Here is a 9,184-nt window from a genome sequence, read left to right as displayed (position 1 = left end):
TCTGGGATCTGAACCCCCCTCCCGGTGTTTAAACATGCAGTCACAGGGGTCGGACCCGCACCAGCCTGTGGGTTCTGGTGTGCACGACATTGGATTTGGCAACGATGTGTTACTTTCATCCCCACAGCATACAGTACAGGATACAGTACAGAAATGAGGTTTCAACATGGAATAGCCCAACACACTGTTCAATGGCTCTTGCTGCAGGAGTGTGTTTTAGTGAGTAATACCTCCCAGCTGTTGCCGTGCCGACACAGCCTCTCTCTGGAGCAAGCTAATGGCCATGCTGCTCGGCTTAGCGGTTTTCAATCTGGCGAAAGCTTTGGTCTCGTGGGAAATGTGACAACGCCATCAAGAACGATGCTTTCTGGTTCAGAACCCAGAGCTGGTGAAACACAGGGGTTTAGAGGGCTGTTTGATGGTGTGAGTAACAAGTAACCTTCTTCACTGATTTCACGAAGAGGCAATGGAAAAAGTGCATCTTCAAAGTCTTCTGCATTACGACATGTTGGATTTCAATCGTGGCTACGATGCAACATTTTCTTTATGTACTCACAAAAAAAGAGGAAAGTCTTTGCAACTGTACAGGGGAATGACCAAACATGCACGTCTCAGCTTGGCCAGAAGTGTAATCTTTGGGGGGTGCCTGGACAACTCTACTGATCCTATACAAAGCACACAAAAAAAATGTTGAAAGCACAAAAAAAATGTTGAAAGCACAGGCCTGCAGAAACAGAAGACACATATGGACACAATGGACACAATATGGACACAGATGAGATGCGTGATCTGCAAACCCAGGACTTCCTTACTGTCAACACTGTGACAACAGAACCGTCACTCTTACACTTACCTTTAGCTTTAACCGATAAGTGATGTAAAATAGAATAATCGAACTAATATCACCGTAGAATCGATGCCTTACAAAAATCATTTTGGCGTTGTTTTACATCGGAGCGATTCTTGTTAATACCACATGTCCTCACAAAGGATGCATGTGCTTTAAAAATTGTTCTCTAAACATAAACTACTGTCACCATCCTTCACCACAAGTAAGTTTTACTGACATTTGCATTGGCTGGGAGACACTGACCTCAAGAGCACAAGAATCTCACTGAGTTCAGGCTGTGCTTCCTGTCGGACTCTGAGGCCCTTCGGGCCTGTGTGCAGGGGATGAGAGTGAAAGTTTAATGGGTAAATGAGTTAAGAAAGCAAGGGGCCTGGAAGAAAGCTTTCCTTTGTGCTCCAGAGAACGCTTGGCCTCCGCCAATCCCCAGTTCTCCCTCCTCTCTACCTCTACAGAGCCAGACTCCTGACCACAAGGTCCAGGGGGATACAGGCACTGTAATTCCATACAAACTAAACATAGGCTACTTCTGTTTCCATTTTCAGGCTAAGGTAAAAACGGCCCCTCCCCCATGAAGAAGCCCTTTGTTTGACAAGCGTCTTTCTTAAAAGGGAAAAGCTGCCCGCAAATTGTATTGCGCGTCCAGGTTCCGTTGTGCGTGGCGGGTCGTTATTGTTAGAATTCACGCACACGCCCTTTGAGTGACACGTTTAAAGATGTATGTATTTAATGAATGAAGCGGTGTGGTGGGCTAGCTCTGGAGGAGAGGGGAGGGGTCCGGCCGACTACCCCACGCTCGTACGTGTTTTCATTAGTATGTGTGCAGTGCTGGATCTGCGGCAGACTGCACCGAGCCAAGTCCGAACAGCCGGGGGAACCTGTGTCAATCACGGGGAAAACCGTACGCATAAAATCAATCATTCGCGGCTAGCGTTGGGTTAGTTACGCGCCCACATGCCGCAGGCCCGGCTCTGCGGATAGGAGCAGGTCTGAAACAATTATACCACAGTTCAGAACTTTTCCACATTTAAAGTCCAGTGTTTACAATGGTCCCGACATTGATTATTTTCCCATTTGATCAACAGTTTGTCATCAGATATGTTGTATGTTCCATTCCTCCAGTGCAGAGGAGAAAGTGCGAGCACTGAATGTAATCTCTCTCATTTGAGCTGCTATTCAAAAATGTGAACACAAGCAGCTTTAGAATGAATAAGAAGAAAAAAACCCTCTGGTCAAACTCATATACGAGTTTGCATTTCTCTCTACACAGCACATCAACTCAAAGTTTGTAATTCTGCAGGCATGCAGTGGAATGATTGGGAAACACTCCAGAATATGAAGACTGTGGTCAAGGCCCATTGTGAACTGTAACTGTGACAGAACCCAGCTGAGCGACTCCTCTGCTAGGGTGTCCGTCCCTCGGTGGGACCGGTTTGAGGGAACAGAGAGGGCTGGCCAGGACACACTGAGAAATGTCAGGGTTGTTTTCTAACAGGCATATCGATTAGCAAAATGAAGAATGGAATGGGGTCCTCACCACTCATGCTGATGCAACAGTGAACGAGAGTGACTTCACAATACCACACCTCATCCTCCCCCAGCTCGTGTTTAACTGACGTCCAGAGGAGGTTTTTCATGTGCACCTCTAAGGCTTTGTGGGTGTGGGGTGATGGGGGCGTTGATAATGAAGACTCCTCTGCCATTTCGAGCGTTCACTCTGGTTTCCGTTCATCTCCAGTAATACCAAACACAGCTAGATAAGCTTCAGTCTGGGACATCATTCCACGCTCATTGAGGGAGCCTTCATTTTCATATAAGGAGTTTATAGCTTGGCACTAGTATTCCCTCTTAAACGGCACCTTTAATCTGCAGCTGTTTCACTGCTTTCTACTGCTCCACATTATGACCAAACAATAAACTCAGATGGGCAATTCTCAGTCTCTCGGGTGCTATATCAGAGCTGTGTTACGTCAAAAGAGTGCTGTCTAGAAACAATGGTGTTGATTCATGTTCCCATGGTCAACCCAACCTGTACCTTCACCAAACATAATGCTTGGCATTATATCTTGTCATATAAAGTTATTGCAAATAAATGAATAAGTTCCATATACATTAACCACATGTGTGTGCTCACCTCATCACTCGTGTTAAACCTTAACAGTGACGTCATAATGATGAATGTGAAGGTCTCATTCAAAGCCCCGCCCTCATGCGGTCGTCTAGGCGATCGATCAACCCCAGGCATGCATGTCAGGTACCACAGTTCCCAGCTGAAGATCATCTCTCACTAGGGACCAAGTGTAGGCTGAAGTCTCCGAACAGAGACTGAACTGATCTGGAAACAGAATCAACTCTAATGTCTTCTCTGTTGGCAGACCCGTAAACATCTTGTGAATGTTCACGGCTGAATGAGGGGATTTTCAACACAGCGTTAAAGAGGGATCTAAATCAGCCCACTGAGAGATGTTTATTGGCATACAAGAGTGACAAAATGAAAAAAAAAGAAAGGTTTCTTGCAGGAAAGACTCATCAACTCATCCATGAATTGCTGCTTTTGGGATGTGTTGCTGGGATCCGGTGATGAAGGAGACTGTGACGTCTTTATTTACATCTATACTCATAAAACAACAACCCACACACACAAAACTGGAATCATCATTGTGCGGCACTTTGTGAAGAAAGGCTTGTTTGAAAAAGTTTGGGGCCAAAGTCATCTTATACCTTAGATATTATGTTCTTCTTCACTTATATATTATTCCAGCATCATACATCTGTGGGTTTAATACAACTAGCCTGTATAGAAACAAAAATAAACCTAGCACATAAAGCCAAGGTTGCCGAACAGAGTTTGGAGCTACAGTGAAATTGTGCAGAAAGCTGAATTTGGTTTACCTACACTGAGCTGATGTCACAACACTTGGACTCGGGCTGAGTGTAAACACACTGCCACACACCCTAACAGACATGAGATCCAATACCCAGCTCATTACATTCCTCATTAGACCAAACCGCAGCCATTGGTAGCAGAGACAACATATTCAGATCTCATCTAACCGTTCATGTGCCATCCATTCTAAATGCCCAGGTATGAGCCCAGAAGCTCAGCTACAAGTGGATCTGACCCGCGTGGTGCGGCATTGCGCTACAGACTCAGCATCCACCCCGAGACGTCTCATCTGACGTCGGGTTTTAAGCAGTTCGCTGTGAGGGATGTGGACCAGAGGAAGAAACTGAAGTGAGACCCCAGCACGTTTTGAGGGTTGAAAATGTCACGGTTATACCATGTCCTTCATTGATTGATCAGTTTGTATTCCTTTCCATGTTTTCTGTGTCTCTTTGTTTTGTTTTATGTTTAATTCTACGCCCTGTTCTGCCCTTTGGTTGTAATTGATTTCACCTGTGTCTTGTTTCAATTTCTTTGGTATGTATTTAAACGCAGTCTTTCATTCAGTAGTTGTGGGTTATTCTTGTTGCGTCCTTATGTGCTAGTTTTTTTAGGTTATTGCGTTAGAGGCTTGATCATTAGAAGTTTCTGTGTGTTTGTAACTTCCTGGTAAAACCGTAATCCTGCTCCGTGGTATGTCTGATGCAAGTAGCGAGTTGTCTCCTGATATAGTTGTGAACGTCTTGTCTGGTTTATGTGATTTGAGTATTTTATGTATTAGTGTTCAGTGATTGATGGTGTGTATGATAACTTCCTGGTAAAACCGTAATCCTGCTCCGTGGTATGTCTGATGCAAGTAGCGAGTTGTCTCCTGATATAGTTGTGAACGTCTTGTCTGGTTTATGTGATTTGAGTATTTTATGTATGTGTTCAGTGATTGATGGTGTGTATGATCGTTGACGTTTCTTAGTTTTGTTTCATCGTGTCGTACGTCTGGATGTTTGATAGGATCATGTATTGATAATGTGCTTGTTTGTTTGTCTGTCGAGTAGTGATGTGTTGAAGTAAGAGTTCATATTATGTACGTCTTGTGTTCTACATGGTGATAGTTTCTTCTTACCTAAAATGTTTATCTGGATTAGTTGTTCAAGTCATTGTCGTGATGTAAAGTTTTGTCCATGTATATTCGTTGTTTTCGTTTCAGTGGTCTAGTTTTGTTAATCTTGTTTCTTGTTTTGTGGCGTGAGCGTCAGTAGATTATTCTTGAGTCTTGTGTCCTGTTAATATCTGAATAAAGGAGGTTTTGATCAGCATGCCTCGTCGTTCTCGTAAACGAGTCTCGAGTCTGTGTTTAGGCACAATGTCTTTATCTCCTCTCTCTGAGGTCCCTGAGCGTTCTCCGGTCTCATCTTCCTCGCAGTCGTGTCTTTTTCCTGATCCCTCAGATGTTGGATCGTTACAGAAAAGGTGCATATCAACATTCGTTTTTATTTGATTTTTACGATTTGATTTTATTCCGTATTTATTGCATGTTTTAACTTTGTTTTTATGTTAGCACCAAGAACAGCCGTCGTTTCCTAATGTGAGCCTGTTCACTCATATGGCGATAAAAGCTGAACATGACGGAGTATCTCAGACTCGTCCAGAGGGAGCAGGAAGTGTAGAGTCAGCAGGAGAAACTGGAAAAAAGCAAATGAAAAAGGAGGGGCAGAAATGATAGAGTTTCTGTTCCTCCATGTTAACTCTGATCTGCCGTGTCATCTGTTAGCAGTTAAAGCTGCTTACCTTGAGGTGAACAGACTCATGAATGAGGACATGCTATCATCCAGCACAAGACTAAACACAGAGAGAACAAATATACCTCTTCATCCTAACGTCTCCAACGGGTTCATAGTGCAGTGAAGACCTCACAATACATAAAGCACATCAGCGCCTCAGTGCACCGACCACATCCATGGAGGCCCCACAGAATTCCCTTAATGATCACGTTAATTCAGTTTTCAGATCTCCCTGTGGGAGCTTAAACTATTGCTGACTGCAGATGTGGTAGTTGCAATTAGTTTATCTTAGAGCGACCTTTACAACAGTTTCACAAAGCACCAGTGCACAAGAACATTTGACATAATCCCACAGGAGTCCCGTGCTTGCCTGCTGCCTAAGCAGTGGCTCCAGGGTTCCTGATGAGAAGCTCTTAAGATCTTCAGTAGGAGTAGCTGGAAGGTGCTCGGTAAACCCAGCAGGGAGCACACTGAAGGCTTTTCAAGTCTCCATGGGCCATGGGCCTCCAGAGCTTCCGGCTCTCAGTCAGACACCCAGTTAACGACACCATCAGCTGTTTGATCCAGGGACGGGTTAAGAGCTGACAGACATGTGTTCAGAGGGGTCTCGTTTGAGTCTGTAATTAGGAACACAGGAGAACAGCAGGACGATTCTCAATCCAGTAGGTGCTTCAGAGTGGTGACACTAGTGAGATACTAGTGAGAATCTTGACGGCTGGCAGGCTTAGGCAAAAAATGAGGGGGGGGGGGGGCAGGCTTGGGTAAAACATGAGTGGGGGGGCAGGCTTAGGAAAACGTTAGTGACGTGGGGCAGGCTTGGGTAAAACGTGTGGGGGGGCAGGCTTGGGTAAAACGTGTGGGGCGGCAGGCTTGGGTAAAATGTGAGTGGGGGGCAGGCTTAAGAAAACGTTAGTGATGTGGGGCAGGCTTGGGTAAAACGTGAGTGGGGGGGCAGGCTTGGGTAAAACGTGAGTGGGGGGCAGGCTTAAGAAAACGTTAGTGACGTGGGGCAGGCTTGGGTAAAATGTGAGTGGGGGGGCAGGCTTGGGTAAAACGTGAGTGGGGGGGCAGGCTTGGGTAAAATGTGAGTGGGGGGGCAGGCTTGGGTAAAACGTGAGTGGGGGGGCAGGCTTGGGTAAAATGTGAGTGGGGGGGCAGGCTTGGGTAAAACGTGAGTGGGGGGGCAGGCTTGGGTAAAACGTGAGTGAGGGGGGCAGGCTTGGGTAAAACGTGAGTGAACGATGCAACAAAGGACACAATCTTCTGGCAAATTCCAGAAATAGCACAGTAATGTTAGTCCAGACGTGTGTGTGCACACATGCCTCTTAACTATCGATCAGCAGAATTCCCACATTCCCCTCCTCTCTGACGACTGTAGTACAGTGCTCTCCCCTCCCCAAGCTGTTTTACAGCTAGTCTAAAATAAGAGCTCTGCTTCTAATCGGGAACAAACCTTATCTGGTTTTATCAGCTAGTTTGGGCTCCAGGCCAGGAGTGTGTACACATCCAGAGGGCCTCACTCTGGACGCCCCTCTGGGCTTTGATTGGTTCCAGATGGAGGTTCTGCAGCCTTGTGAAAACAAGGCATCTGCAATGGCCTTGATCTCTCGGTCCTTAGTGAGACGTGGTGGTGAATGGCATCACTGCTGTGGGAGGAGACCTCTAAATGGGCTGTAGATACAGTTACACAACCAGACATACTGCCCTTATCCTGCCAGGTATTCTACAGCACTGACTGACTTCTAAGGCTATTGCAATAGATTTTAGCACTACGAATGATAATATCGATAGATTATAGCACATCACTAATGTGTTTTGAGGAATCTCAAGTAGTTTGAGATTATGATGATGCATTATGACTTAGTGGTTTTAATAGTCATTTGTTATTGTCAAAAATCTGCTCAAAATGGCCACCGCACGGTTAACCCTTATTTTTGAAACACAACAGCCTGTAATGAAGCCTGTAACATGGACAAAGAGAGACTTTGCGTTTGTGTTAAAGAAACCACTGCATAAACACTGAGCCCTGGAGTAGTTGCAGAGTTCAGTTTCATGGCCCTTAACGTAATCTTCTCTCACCCCTCCAAACAGTCCCAGCTAATTGTCTCAGGATGTTTGTGGAGGACTGAGGAAACTCCTCTGTCCAGAAGGTCAACAGGCTCCTGACAAGAAAGAGGTGGCACTAATTCAAATAATTAAAGTCCCACTGCATCCAGTTAATCAGTCTCCATTTATTCATATCTGGCATCTTCTCCTAGTTTGTTTTTCTTTTGAACTGACCCACTTCCGCTCTTGAGAAGCAGATGAGGGGATTAACTGGCCGTGCCACGTTAACTTTGCTCCCATCCTGATATGAAGTATTAAATAAGGACCAAGCTATCCTGCTAGTTGCAGAGACAATCTGGCTTTAAATAGCCAGAGAAATGAACAGGATGGATATGAACAAGATGGATGGATGCTGTGCTTTCTAAAGCTCATACAGTCCAGCGTCACCCCATGCAGCTGCCTTACAGTGACGTGTGGCATCTCACTAATGTAGTTGCTTTACAGTCTAGTGTGTCATCCATTCTCACAGAATCTTATCCAGATTTATATATCCATATATATATATATATATATATATACAATGACTCATATTACCTGCCCTTCTTTCTTTCTTTCTTTCTTTCTTTCTTTCTTTCTTTCTTTCTTTCTTTCTTTCTTTCTTTCCTGTGTACTCTATAATGATGAGTTCTAAGCATTCACAAATGACCTCACATTGTTTTACTGCATTTCATAAATAATACACACACATACACACACACACACACACACACACACACACACACACACACACACACACACACACACACACACACACACACACACACACACACACACATGCCTGCACCTCTTACTCTTCTGGTAAACCTACTGAGCTGGTGACACAGTGGCTCCACACTCAGTTTAGTCATTAGTATATGAGCAAACAGCTCTTAACACATACACATACACATACACACACACATACACACACACATACACATACACATACACATACACATACACACACACACACATACACATACACATACACATACACATACACATAGTCAGAGGAAGAGAGCTGACTGGTTCCTACTTTCATTCGGTTAAAGTTAATGTAAACACGGTCCTGGACATAGAGGTGGAATGAATTACAGTGGATCACATGGCAGATGGATTATAGTAGATCCCACAATAGATGGATCATAATAGATCACATGGCAGATGGATTATAGTAGATCCCACGATAGATGGATCATAATAGATCACATGGCAGATGGATTATAGTAGATCCCACAATAGATGGATCATAATAGATCACATGGCAGATGGATTATAGATCACACGATAGATGGATCATAATATATCACATGGCAGATGGCCTTGCTATTGGACTAAACTCTTGCATATTGATCCTGTAAGATGTGTGGAGGTGTGTGGTGCAACTTTCTTCATAGTTTTAGCTGCTTTAGTGGTTATGAGTGCAAAGACGTCCATGTTGTTTTAAACAAGTCCACAGAATTGCAATCTGTTTTTCATGGACCGAGAGGGAGAGGTCTCACTGGTTAAGTAATGCTATAGCATATTTAGTGCAGTAATCACAGTGTTCCAGTCTGCTGAGAGCCCAACGCGGTCTCTCCTCTGGAGCAA

The 9,184-nt window shown here is 44.6% G+C and overlaps 1 long non-coding RNA gene across 1 annotated transcript; it reads left to right on the top strand.

Moving 5' to 3' along the window:
- Positions 1-4,319: 4,319 nt before the first annotated feature.
- On the top strand, positions 4,320-5,792 carry LOC143480876 (uncharacterized). Its single transcript, XR_013121905.1, has 2 exons — positions 4,320-5,198; positions 5,287-5,792. It is a non-coding gene; the product is annotated as an uncharacterized LOC143480876 (long non-coding RNA).
- The last annotated feature ends 3,392 nt before the right edge of the window (positions 5,793-9,184 follow it).

Source organism: Brachyhypopomus gauderio, chromosome 17 (assembly GCF_052324685.1).
Source record: "Brachyhypopomus gauderio isolate BG-103 chromosome 17, BGAUD_0.2, whole genome shotgun sequence".
Lineage (NCBI taxonomy): Eukaryota > Metazoa > Chordata > Actinopteri > Gymnotiformes > Hypopomidae > Brachyhypopomus > Brachyhypopomus gauderio.
This window is presented reverse-complemented; position numbering and strand designations above follow the sequence as displayed.